At 43.4% G+C, this 12,500-nt stretch overlaps 7 non-coding genes across 7 annotated transcripts; all 7 read right to left on the bottom strand.

The window, feature by feature from the left end:
* Positions 1-509: 509 nt before the first annotated feature.
* On the bottom strand, positions 510-582 carry TRNAT-UGU (transfer RNA threonine (anticodon UGU)). The gene has a single exon. It is a non-coding gene; the product is annotated as a tRNA-Thr (tRNA).
* Positions 583-2,345: 1,763 nt separating this feature from the next.
* Positions 2,346-2,418, bottom strand: TRNAT-UGU (transfer RNA threonine (anticodon UGU)). The gene has a single exon. It is a non-coding gene; the product is annotated as a tRNA-Thr (tRNA).
* Positions 2,419-4,180: 1,762 nt separating this feature from the next.
* On the bottom strand, positions 4,181-4,253 carry TRNAT-UGU (transfer RNA threonine (anticodon UGU)). The gene has a single exon. It is a non-coding gene; the product is annotated as a tRNA-Thr (tRNA).
* Positions 4,254-6,015: 1,762 nt separating this feature from the next.
* TRNAT-UGU (transfer RNA threonine (anticodon UGU)) lies at positions 6,016-6,088 on the bottom strand. The gene has a single exon. It is a non-coding gene; the product is annotated as a tRNA-Thr (tRNA).
* Positions 6,089-7,848: 1,760 nt separating this feature from the next.
* Positions 7,849-7,921, bottom strand: TRNAT-UGU (transfer RNA threonine (anticodon UGU)). The gene has a single exon. It is a non-coding gene; the product is annotated as a tRNA-Thr (tRNA).
* A 1,761-nt stretch (positions 7,922-9,682) lies between these two features.
* On the bottom strand, positions 9,683-9,755 carry TRNAT-UGU (transfer RNA threonine (anticodon UGU)). Its single transcript has one exon. It is a non-coding gene; the product is annotated as a tRNA-Thr (tRNA).
* Positions 9,756-11,517: 1,762 nt separating this feature from the next.
* Positions 11,518-11,590, bottom strand: TRNAT-UGU (transfer RNA threonine (anticodon UGU)). The gene has a single exon. It is a non-coding gene; the product is annotated as a tRNA-Thr (tRNA).
* Positions 11,591-12,500: the final 910 nt, after the last annotated feature.

The raw sequence follows: 12,500 nt of genomic DNA, 5'->3' as shown, positions 1-12,500 counted from the left end.
TAAAGCATGGCAGAGCAAGGTGCTGTGTGCTGTTACTTTTTCTTAACATGTGCATGGCTTTGTAAAAACCAAAAAACGAATTGTGTTAATGCTGCATCGAAAAAGTGATGCAACCCGATGAAAAATCCGTTTAAACATGGGCCTAAATGTACACTTAAATTCCGGACCCGAAAAAAAGAACAAGTTAAAATCTCACAGTGAAATCAGGATGATATTAAAAAATGACATGTGCATTGGAAAGGACGTGGCTGAAGGGGCACCAAAGCCAACGACCAAGTCAAGAATGATATTTTGGGATGTCACACTCTAAACATCCCCCATACTCACACAAGTCAATTGTATGACCCTGTAGGAGTCTTGTGTTTGTCATTCCACTGACACTGTGTGTAATGCCCCCCTTTCTTGCGTGCTTTGCCCTGTGTCGCCTTTGTTTTTCTATCTTGAAAAGAATATTTGTAGTGAGGCTCCCCAATGAACTAAAAAGTGTTGTTAAATCCAAAATGTTTGTAAGGCCCCAGTGAGATTTGAAATCACGACCCCTGGTTTACAAGACCAGTGCTCTAACCCCTGAGCTATGGAGCCAAGAGACTTGTCAGGATGCCGTGCTGGGGACTATATGAAGGAGCAGAGCATACCTGAGTTACAATGGAATCAGCAGGAGAGAGGATTGTGTGAGTCTGAGAAAGAAAAGGGGCATAGCTTCAAACCTGAATCTGGCATAGCTTTCCAAGGCTACTATTGCCAGTGATTGTGTATTTTAAAAAGGTAGTAAATTTGTATCCTTTCAAGGAGTACATCTATGGGTGCAGATTTGCTACTTTTTTGGTAAACTGATCACTAATTGGAATATTTAGAAAGAAGGGACGCAGTGCAGCACAGCCAGCAAAGTTCCTTTGTGCTTCACTCGAAGAGAGCAGAACTGAGACATATCTTCACAGAAATGGTGCAGTTCTGCTCTTTGTCTATGCAAAGGTGCACTTCGGGCTGCCTTGAGTGCAAGGGTATCTGCCTTATGTTCAGGAGAGCTGATGTGCATAAAGGGATATCTTCCTCCAACAATCCTAGGAGATTTTTTAGAGTCAAGCCTGCGCTAGAATGCGCTTGCGCATGCGTATTGCTTGCGAGACGCTGTAGTAGTTAGAAAAGGGCTAGGAGCCCCGTCCATTTCACGTTGGTGTCTTTCATTGGTTTGTGGGCTTCCCTGTTAAAATCTGCTTGCTTTCGTTAGTGGAAGGAATGCATACGTCATGCATTTTCCGGTGGTTAGCCCTCCTTGAGCGCAGCGACCAAGTACTGAAAACATAGGAGGCTCGCTGTTTTCCATCTGGTTTGTGGACTACTTTTTCTCTTTTTTTCACAGCACGATCTCGTTTGACAGAAGTCGAGCTCATTGCATGACATCGACCCTGTTACATAATTAATTGAACTTTTGCCGGTTACATAGATAATTGCACTTTTGCCGATAGGTTTCAATATGAGTGAACTGTAGCAGCGCGATTGCGCTCATTATTTATATTTAATGAGTCAAGAAAAGTCTGGTTGGGAGTTTACAACTGCTAATAGCTCTATCTCGGAGAAATGCCAGACCAGTTGTATTGCGAGTACTTGTTTACTCTTTGTATCTGTTCTGCTAATTGCAGCACACCACATGCAAAGAGGCAGTGACATGGAGAAATAAAGACATCTGTTCTCCTTACACCAGCCTCGAGGAGGCGCACCATTGTGGCACAAAACCATGACTGTATGTTCTTGTAAACATGGGTTTGCATCAAAATCCATGTGTGGATGTACAAGAAAACCATGTACCACCTGTGGAACACCTACCTGACGCAAAGTAAAGCATGGCAGAGCAAGGTGCTGTGTGCTGTTACTTTTTCTTAACATGTGCATGGCTTTGTAATTACCAAAAAACAAATTGTGTTAATGCTGCATCGAAAAAGTGATGCAACCCGATGAAAAATCTGTTTAAACATGGGCCTCAATGTACACTTAAATTCCGGACCCGAAAAAAAGAACAAGTTAAAATCTCACAGTGAAATCAGGATGATATTAAAAAAATGACATGTGCATTGGAAAGGACGTGGCTGAAGGGGCACCAAAGCCAACGACCAAGTCAAGAATGATATTTTGGGATGTCACACTCTAAACATCCCCCACACTCACACAAGTCAATTGTATGACCCTGTAGGAGTCTTGTGTTTGTCATTCCACTGACACTGTGTGTAATGCCCCCCGTTCTTGCGTGCTTTGCCCTGTGTCGCCTTTGTTTTTCTATCTTGAAAAGAATATTTGTAGTGAGGCTCCCCAATGAACTAAAAAGTGTTGTTAAATCCAAAATGTTTGTGAGGCCCCAGTGAGATTTGAACTCACGACCCCTGGTTTACAAGACCAGTGCTCTAACCCCTGAGCTATGGAGCCAGGAGCTTGTCGGGATGCCGTGCTGGGGACTATATGAAGGAGCAGAGCATACCTGAGTTACAATGGAATCAGCAGGAGCGAGGATTGTGTGAGTCTGAGAAAGAAAAGGGGCATAGCTTCAAACCTGAATCTGGCATAGCTTTCCAAGGCTACTATTGCCAGTGATTGTGTATTTTAAAAAGGTAGTAAATTTGTATCCTTTCAAGGAGTACATCTATGGGTGCAGATTTCCTACTTTTTTGGTAAACTGATCACTAATTGGAATATTTAGAAAGAAGGGACACAGTGCAGCACAGCGAGCAAAGTTCCTTTGTGCGTCACTCGAAGAGAGCAGAACTGAGACATATCTTCACAGAAATGGTGCAGTTCTGCTCTTTGTCTATGCAAAGGTGCACTTCGGGCTGCCTTGAGTGCAAGGGTATCTGCCTTATGTTCAGGAGAGCTGATGTGCATAAAGGGATATCTTCCTACAACTATCATAGGAGATTTTTTAGAGTCAAGCCTGCGCTAGAATGCGCTTGCGCATGCGTATTGCTTGCGAGACGCTGTTGTAGTTAGAAAAGGGCTAGGAGCCCCGTCCATTTCACGTTGGTGTCTTTCATTGGTTCGTGGGCTTCCCTGTTAAAATCTGCTTGCTTTCGTTAGTGGAAGGCATGCATACGTCATGCCTTTTCCAGTGGTTAGCCCTCCTTGAGCGCAGCGTCCAAGTACTGAAAACATAGGAGGCTCGCTGTTTTCCATCTGGTTTGTGGACTACTTTTTCACTTTTTTTCACAGCACGATCTCGTTTGACAGAAGTCGAGCTCATTGCATGACATCGACCCTGTTACATAATTAATTGAACTTTTGCCGGTTACATAGATAATTGCACTTTTGCCGATAGGTTTCAATATGAGTGAACTGTAGCAGCGCGATTGCGCTCATTATTTACATTTATTGAGTCAAGAAAAGTCTGGTTGGGAGTTTACAACTGCTAATAGCTCTATCTCGGAGAAATGCCAGACCAGTTGTATTGCAAGTGCTTGTTTACTCCTTGTATCTGTTCTGCAAATTGCAGCAAACCACATGCAAAGAGGCAGTAACATGGAGAAATAAAGACATCTGTTCTCCTTACACCAGCCTCGGGGAGGCGCACCATTGTGGCACAAAACCATGACTGTATGTTTTTGTAAACATGGGTTTACATCAAAATCCATGTGTGGATGTACAAGAAAACCATGTACCACCTGTGGAACACCTACCTGACGCAAAGTAAAGCATGGCAGAGCAAGGTGCTGTGTGCTGTTACTTTTTCTTAACATGTGCATGGCTTTGTAAATACCAAAAAACTAATTGTGTTAATGCTGCATCGAAAAAGTGATGCAACCCGATGAAAAATCTGTTTAAACATGGGCCTAAATGTACACTTAAATTCCGGACCCGAAAAAAAGAACAAGTTAAAATCTCACAGTGAAATCAGGATGATATTAAAAAAATGACATGTGCATTGGAAAGGACGTGGCTGAAGGGGCACCAAAGCCAACGACCAAGTCAAGAATGATATTTTGGGATGTCACACTCTAAACATCCCCCATTCTCACACAAGTCAATTGTATGACCCTGTAGGAGTATTGTGTTTGTCATTCCACTGACACTGTGTGTAATGCCCCCCTTTCTTGCGTGCTTTGCCCTGTGTCGCCTTTGTTTTTCTATCTTGAAAAGAATATTTGTAGTGAGGCTCCCCAATGAACTAAAAAGTGTTGTTAAATCCAAAATGTTTGTAAGGCCCCAGTGAGATTTGAACTCACGACCCCTGGTTTACAAGACCAGTGCTCTAACCCCTGAGCTATGGAGCCAGGAGACTTCTCAGGATGCCGTGCTGGGGACTATATGAAGGAGCAGAGCATACCTGAGTTACAATGGAATCAGCAGGAGAGAGGATTGTGTGAGTCTGAGAAAGAAAAGGGGCATAGCTTCAAACCTGAATCTGGCATAGCTTTCCAAGGCTACTATTGCCAGTGATTGTGTATTTTAAAAAGGTAGTAAATTTGTATCCTTTCAAGGAGTACATCTATGGGTGCAGATTTGCTACTTTTTTGGTAAACTGATCACTAATTGGAATATTTAGAAAGAAGGGACGCAGAGCAGCACAGCCAGCAAAGTTCCTTTGTGCTTCACTCGAAGAGAGCAGAACTGAGACATATCTTCACTGAAATGGTGCAGTTCTGCTCTTTGTCTATGCAAAGGTGCACTTCGGGCTGCCTTGAGTGCAAGGGTATCTGCCTTATGTTCAGGAGAGCTGATGTGCATAAAGGGATATCTTCCTCCAACAATCCTAGGAGATTTTTTAGAGTCAAGCCTGCGCTAGAATGCGCTTGCGCATGCGTATTGCTTGCGAGACGCTGTAGTAGTTAGAAAAGGGCTAGGAGCCCCGTCCATTTCACGTTGGTGTCTTTCATTGGTTCGTGGGTTCCCTGTTAAAATCTGCTTGCTTTCGTTAGTGGAAGGCATGCATACGTCATGCCTTTTCCGGTGGTTAGCCCTCCTTGAGCGCAGCGACCAAGTACTGAAAACATAGGAGGCTCGCTGTTTTCCATCTGGTTTGTGGACTACTTTTTCTCTTTTTTTCACAGCACGATCTCGTTTGACAGAAGTCGAGCTCATTGCATGACATCGACCCTGTTACATAATTAATTGAACTTTTGCCGGTTACATAGATAATTGCACTTTTGCCGATAGGTTTCAATATGAGTGAACTGTAGCAGCGCGATTGCGCTCATTATTTAAATTTAATGAGTCAAGAAAAGTCTGGTTGGGAGTTTACAACTGCTAATAGCTCTATCTGGGAGAAATGCCAGACCAGTTGTATTGCAAGTACTTGTTTACTCTTTGTATCTGTTCTGCTAATTGCAGCACACCACATGCAAAGAGGCAGTGACATGGAGAAATAAAGACATCTGTTCTCCTTACACCAGCCTCGAGGAGGCGCACCATTGTGGCACAAAACCATGACTGTATGTTTTTGTAAACATGGGTTTGCATCAAAATCCATGTGTGGATGTACAAGAAAACCATGTACCACCTGTGGAACACCTACCTGACGCAAAGTAAAGCATGGCAGAGCAAGGTGCTGTGTGCTGTTACTTTTTCTTAACATGTGCATGGCTTTGTAAATACCAAAAAACAAATTGTGTTAATGCTGCATCGAAAAAGTGATGCAACCCGATGAAAAATCTGTTTAAACATGGGCCTCAATGTACACTTAAATTCCGGACCCGAAAAAAAGAACAAGTTAAAATCTCACAGTGAAATCAGGATGATATTAAAAAAATGACATGTGCATTGGAAAGGACGTGGCTGAAGGGGCACCAAAGCCAACGACCAAGTCAAGAATGATATTTTGGGATGTCACACTCTAAACATCCCCCATACTCACACAAGTCAATTGTATGACCCTGTAGGAGTCTTGTGTTTGTCATTCCACTGACACTGTGTGTAATGCCCCCCGTTCTTGCGTGCTTTGCCCTGTGTCGCCTTTGTTTTTCTATGTTGAAAAGAATATTTGTAGTGAGGCTCCCCAATGAACTAAAAAGTGTTGTTAAATCCAAAATGTTTGTGAGGCCCCAGTGAGATTTGAACTCACGACCCCTGGTTTACAAGACCAGTGCTCTAACCCCTGAGCTATGGAGCCAGGAGCTTTTCAGGCTGCCGTGCTGGGGACTATCTGAAGGAGCAGAGCATACCTGAGTGACAATGGAATCAGCAGGAGAGAGGATTGTGTGAGTCTGAGAAAGAAAAGGGGCATAGCTTCAAACCTGAATCTGGCATAGCTTTCCAAGGCTACTTTTGCCAGTGATTGTGTATTTTAAAAAGGTAGTAAATTTGTATCCTTTCAAGGAGTACATCTATGGGTGCAGATTTGCTACTTTTTTGGTAAACTGATCACTAATTGGAATATTAAGAAAGAAGGGACGCAGTGCAGCACAGCCAGCAAATTTCCTTTGTGCGTCACTCGAAGAGAGCAGAACTGAGACATATCTTCACAGAAATGGTGCAGTTCTGCTCTCTGTCTATGCAAAGGTGCACTTCGGGCTGCCTTGAGTGCAAGGGTATCTGCCTTATGTTCAGGAGAGCTGATGTGCATAGAGGGATATCTTCCTCCAACTATCCTAGGAGATTTTTTAGAGTCAAGCCTGCTGAGAATGCGCTTGCGCATGCGTATTGCTTGCGAGACGCTGTAGTAGTTAGAAAAGGGCTAGGAGCCCCGTCCATTTCACGTTGGTGTCTTTCATTGGTTCGTGGGCTTCCCTGTTAAAATCTGCTTGCTTTCGTTAGTGGAAGGCATGCATACGTCATGCCTTTTCCGGTGGTTAGCCCTCCTTGAGCGCAGCGACCAAGTACTGAAAACATAGGAGGCTCGCTGTTTTCCATCTGGTTGGTGGACTACTTGTTCTCTTTTTTTCACAGCACGATCTCGTTTGACAGAAGTCGAGCTCATTGCATGACATCGACCCTGTTACGTAATTAATTGAACTTTTGCCGGTTACATAGATAATTGCACTTTTGCCGATAGGTTTCAATATGAGTGAACTGTAGCAGGGCAATTGCGCTCATTATTTACATTTAATGAGTCAAGAAAAGTCTGGTTGGGAGTTTACAACTGCTAATAGCTCTATCTCGGAGAAATGCCAGACCAGTTGTATTGCAAGTGCTTGTTTACTCCTTGTATCTGTTCTGCAAATTGCAGCACACCACATGCAAAGAGGCAGTAACATGGAGAAATAAAGACATCTGTTCTCCTTACACTAGCCTCGGGGAGGCGCACCATTGTGGCACAAAACCATGACTGTATGTTTTTGTAAACATGGGTTTACATCAAAATCCATGTGTGGGTGTACAAGAAAACCATGTACCACCTGTGGAACACCTACCTGACGCAAAGTAAAGCATGGCAGAGCAAGGTGCTGTGTGCTGTTACTTTTTCTTAACATGTGCATGGCTTTGTAAATACCAAAAAACGAATTGTGTTAATGCTGCATCGAAAAAGTGATGCAACCCGATGAAAAATCCGTTTAAACATGGGCCTAAATGTACACTTAAATTCCGGACCCGAAAAAAAGAACAAGTTAAAATCTCACAGTGAAATCAGGATGATATTAAAAAATGACATGTGCATTGGAAAGGACGTGGCTGAAGGGGCACCAAAGCCAACGACCAAGTCAAGAATGATATTTTGGGATGTCACACTCTAAACATCCCCCATACTCACACAAGTCAATTGTATGACCCTGTAGGAGTCTTGTGTTTGTCATTCCACTGACACTGTGTGTAATGCCCCCCGTTCTTGCGTGCTTTGCCCTGTGTCGCCTTTGTTTTTCTATGTTGAAAAGAATATTTGTAGTGAGTCTCCCCAATGAACTAAAAAGTGTTGTTAAATCCAAAATGTTTGTGAGGCCCCAGTGAGATTTGAACTCACGACCCCTGGTTTACAAGACCAGTGCTCTAACCCCTGAGCTATGGAGCCAGGAGCTTGTCAGGCTGCCGTGCTGGGGACTATCTGAAGGAGCAGAGCATACCTGAGTTACAATGGAATCAGCAGGAGAGAGGATTGTGTGAGTCTGAGAAAGAAAAGGGGCATAGCTTCAAACCTGAATCTGGCATAGCTTTCCAAGGCTACTATTGCCAGTGATTGTGTATTTTAAAAAGGTAGTAAATTTGTATCCTTTCAAGGAGTACATCTATGGGTGCAGATTTCCTACTTTTTTGGTAAACTGATCACTAATTGGAATATTTAGAAAGAAGGGACACAGTGCAGCACAGCGAGCAAAGTTCCTTTGTGCGTCACTCGAAGAGAGCAGAACTGAGACATATCTTCACAGAAATGGTGCAGTTCTGCTCTTTGTCTATGCAAAGGTGCACTTCGGGCTGCCTTGAGTGCAAGGGTATCTGCCTTATGTTCAGGAGAGCTGATGTGCATAAAGGGATATCTTCCTACAACTATCATAGGAGATTTTTTAGAGTCAAGCCTGCGCTAGAATGCGCTTGCGCATGCGTATTGCTTGCGAGACGCTGTTGTAGTTAGAAAAGGGCTAGGAGCCCCGTCCATTTCACATTGGTGTCTTTCATTGGTTCGTGGGCTTCCCTGTTAAAATCTGCTTGCTTTCGTTAGTGGAAGGCATGCATACGTCATGCCTTTTCCGGTGGTTAGCCCTCCTTGAGCGCAGCGACCAAGTACTGAAAACATAGGAGGCTCGCTGTTTTCCATCTGGTTTGTGGACTACTTTTTCACTTTTTTTCACAGCACGATCTCGTTTGACAGAAGTCGAGCTCATTGCATGACATCGACCCTGTTACATAATTAATTGAACTTTTGCCGGTTACATAGATAATTGCACTTTTGCCGATAGGTTTCAATATGAGTGAACTGTAGCAGCACGATTGCGCTCATTATTTACATTTAATGAGTCAAGAAAAGTCTGGTTGGGAGTTTACAACTGCTAATAGCTCTATCTCGGAGAAATGCCAGACCAGTTGTATTGCAAGTGCTTGTTTACTCCTTGTATCTGTTCTGCAAATTGCAGCACACCACATGCAAAGAGGCAGTAACATGGAGAAATAAAGACATCTGTTCTCCTTACACCAGCCTCGGGGAGGCGCACCATTGTGGCACAAAACCATGACTGTATGTTTTTGTAAACATGGGTTTACATCAAAATCCATGTGTGGATGTACAAGAAAACCATGTACCACCTGTGGAACACCTACCTGACGCAAAGTAAAGCATGGCAGAGCAAGGTGCTGTGTGCTGTTACTTTTTCTTAACATGTGCATGGCTTTGTAAATACCAAAAAACGAATTGTGTTAATGCTGCATCGAAAAAGTGATGCAACCCGATGAAAAATCCGTTTAAACATGGGCCTAAATGTACACTTAAATTCCGGACCCGAAAAAAAGAACAAGTTAAAATCTCACAGTGAAATCAGGATGATATTAAAAAATGACATGTGCATTGGAAAGGACGTGGCTGAAGGGGCACCAAAGCCAACGACCAAGTCAAGAATGATATTTTGGGATGTCACACTCTAAACATCCCCCATACTCACACAAGTCAATTGTAAGACCCTGTAGGAGTCTTGTGTTTGTCATTCCACTGACACTGTGTGTAATGCCCCCCGTTCTTGCGTGCTTTGCCCTGTGTCGCCTTTGTTTTTCTATGTTGAAAAGAATATTTGTAGTGAGGCTCCCCAATGAACTAAAAAGTGTTGTTAAATCCAAAATGTTTGTGAGGCCCCAGTAAGATTTGAACTCACGACCCCTGGTTTACAAGACCAGTGCTCTAACCCCTGAGCTATGGAGGCAGGAGCTTGTCAGGCTGCCGTGCTGGGGACTATCTGAAGGAGCAGAGCATACCTGAGTTACAATGGAATCAGCAGGAGAGAGGATTGTGTGAGTCTGAGAAAGAAAAGGGGCATAGCTTCAAACCTGAATCTGGCATAGCTTTCCAAGGCTACTATTGCCAGTGATTGTGTATTTTAAAAAGGTAGTAAATTTGTATCCTTTCAAGGAGTACATCTATGGGTGCAGATTTCCTACTTTTTTGGTAAACTGATCACTAATTGGAATATTTAGAAAGAAGGGACGCAGTGCAGCACAGCCAGCAAAGTTCCTTTGTGCTTCACTCGAAGAGAGCAGAACTGAGACATATCTTCACAGAAATAGTGCAGTTCTGCTCTTTGTCTATGCAAAGGTGCACTTCGGGCTGCCTTGAGTGCAAGGGTATCTGCCTTATGTTCAGGAGAGCTGATGTGCATAAAGGGATATCTTCCTCCAACAATCCTAGGAGATTTTTTAGAGTCAAGCCTGCGCTAGAATGCGCTTGCGCATGCATATTGCTTGCGAGACGCTGTAGTAGTTAGAAAAGGGCTAGGAGCCCCGTCCATTTCACGTTGGTGTCTTTCATTGGTTCGTGGGCTTCCCTGTTAAAATCTGCTTGCTTTTGTTAGTGGAAGGCATGCATATGTCATGCCTTTTCCGGTGGTTAGCCCTCCTTGAGCGCAGCGACCAAGTACTGAAAACATAGGAGGCTCGCTGTTTTCCATCTGGTTTGTGGACTACTTTTTCTCTTTTTTTCACAGCACGATCTCGTTTGACAGAAGTCGAGCTCATTGCATGACATCGACCCTGTTACATAATTAATTGAACTTTTGCCGGTTACATAGATAATTGCACTTTTGCCGATAGGTTTCAATATGAGTGAACTGTAGCAGCGCGATTGCGCTCATTATTTATATTTAATGAGTCAAGAAAAGTCTGGTTGGGAGTTTACAACTGCTAATAGCTCTATCTCGGAGAAATGCCAGACCAGTTGTATTGCAAGTACTTGTTTACTCTTTGTATCTGTTCTGCTAATTGCAGCACACCACATGCAAAGAGGCAGTGACATGGAGAAATAAAGACATCTGTTCTCCTTACAACAGCCTCGAGGAGGCGCACCATTGTGGCACAAAACCATGACTGTATGTTTTTGTAAACATGGGTTTGCATCAAAATCCATGTGTGGATGCACAAGAAAACCATGTACCACCTGTGGAACACCTACCTGACGCAAAGTAAAGCATGGCAGAGCAAGGTGCTGTGTGCTGTTACTTTTTCTTAACATGTGCATGGCTTTGTAAATACCAAAAAACAAATTGTGTTAATGCTGCATCGAAAAAGTGATGCAACCCGATGAAAAATCTGTTTAAACATGGGCCTCAATGTACACTTAAATTCCGGACCCGAAAAAAAGAACAAGTTAAAATCTCACAGTGAAATCAGGATGATATTAAAAAAATGACATGTGCATTGGAAAGGACGTGGCTGAAGGGGCACCAAAGCCAACGACCAAGTCAAGAATGATATTTTGGGATGTCACACTCTAAACATCCCCCATACTCACACAAGTCAATTGTATGACCCTGTAGGAGTCTTGTGTTTGTCATTCCACTGACACTGTGAGAAATGCCCCCCGTTCTTGCGTGCTTTGCCCTGTGTCGCCTTTGTTTTTCTATCTTGAAAAGAATATTTGTAGTGAGGCTCCCCAATGAACTAAAAAGTGTTGTTAAATCCAAAACGTTTGTGAGGCCCTAGTGAGATTTGAACTCACGACCCCTGGTTTACAAGACCAGTGCTCTAACCCCTGAGCTATGGAGCCAGGAGCTTGTCGGGATGCCGTGCTGGGGACTATATGAAGGAGCAGAGCATACCTGAGTTACAATGGAATCAGCAGGAGAGAGGATTGTGTGAGTCTGAGAAAGAAAAGGGGCATAGCTTCAAACCTCAATCTGGCATAGCTTTCCAAGGCTACTATTGCCAGTGATTGTGTATTTTAAAAAGGTAGTAAATTTGTATCCTTTCAAGGAGTACATCTATGCTTGCAGATTTGCTACTTTTTTGGTAAACTGATCACTAATTGGAATATTTAGAAAGAAGGGACGCAGTGCAGCACAGCCAGCAAAGTTCCTTTGTGCGTCACTCGAAGAGAGCAGAACTGAGACATATCTTCACAGAAATGGTGCAGTTCTGCTCTTTGTCTATGCAAAGGTGCACTTCGGGCTGCCTTGAGTGCAAGGGTATCTGCCTTATGTTCAGGAGAGCTGATGTGCATAAAGGGATATCTTCCTTCAACTATCATAGGAGATTTTTTAGAGTCAAGCCTGCGCTAGAATGCGCTTGCGCATGCGTATTGCTTGCGAGACGCTGTTGTAGTTAGAAAAGGGCTAGGAGCCCCGTCCATTTCACGTTGGTGTCTTTCATTGGTTCGTGGGCTTCCCTGTTAAAATCTGCTTGCTTTCGTTAGTGGAAGGCATGCATACGTCATGCTTTTTCCGGTGGTTAGCCCTCCTTGAGCTCAGCGACCAAGTACTGAAAACAAAGGAGGCTCGCTGTTTTCCATCTGGTTTGTGGACTACTTTTTCTCTTTTTTTTCACAGCACAATCTCGTTTGACAGAAGTCGAGCTCATTGCATGACATCAACCCTGTTACATAATTAATTGAACTTTTGCCGGTTACATAGATAATTGCACTTTTGCCGATAGGTTTCAATATGAGTGAACTGTAGCAG

This window comes from Pleurodeles waltl, unplaced genomic scaffold (genome assembly GCF_031143425.1).
Source record: "Pleurodeles waltl isolate 20211129_DDA unplaced genomic scaffold, aPleWal1.hap1.20221129 scaffold_39, whole genome shotgun sequence".
NCBI lineage: Eukaryota > Metazoa > Chordata > Amphibia > Caudata > Salamandridae > Pleurodeles > Pleurodeles waltl.
The sequence above is the reverse complement of the archived record's forward strand: the minus strand, read 5'-3'. Positions and strand labels throughout refer to the sequence as shown.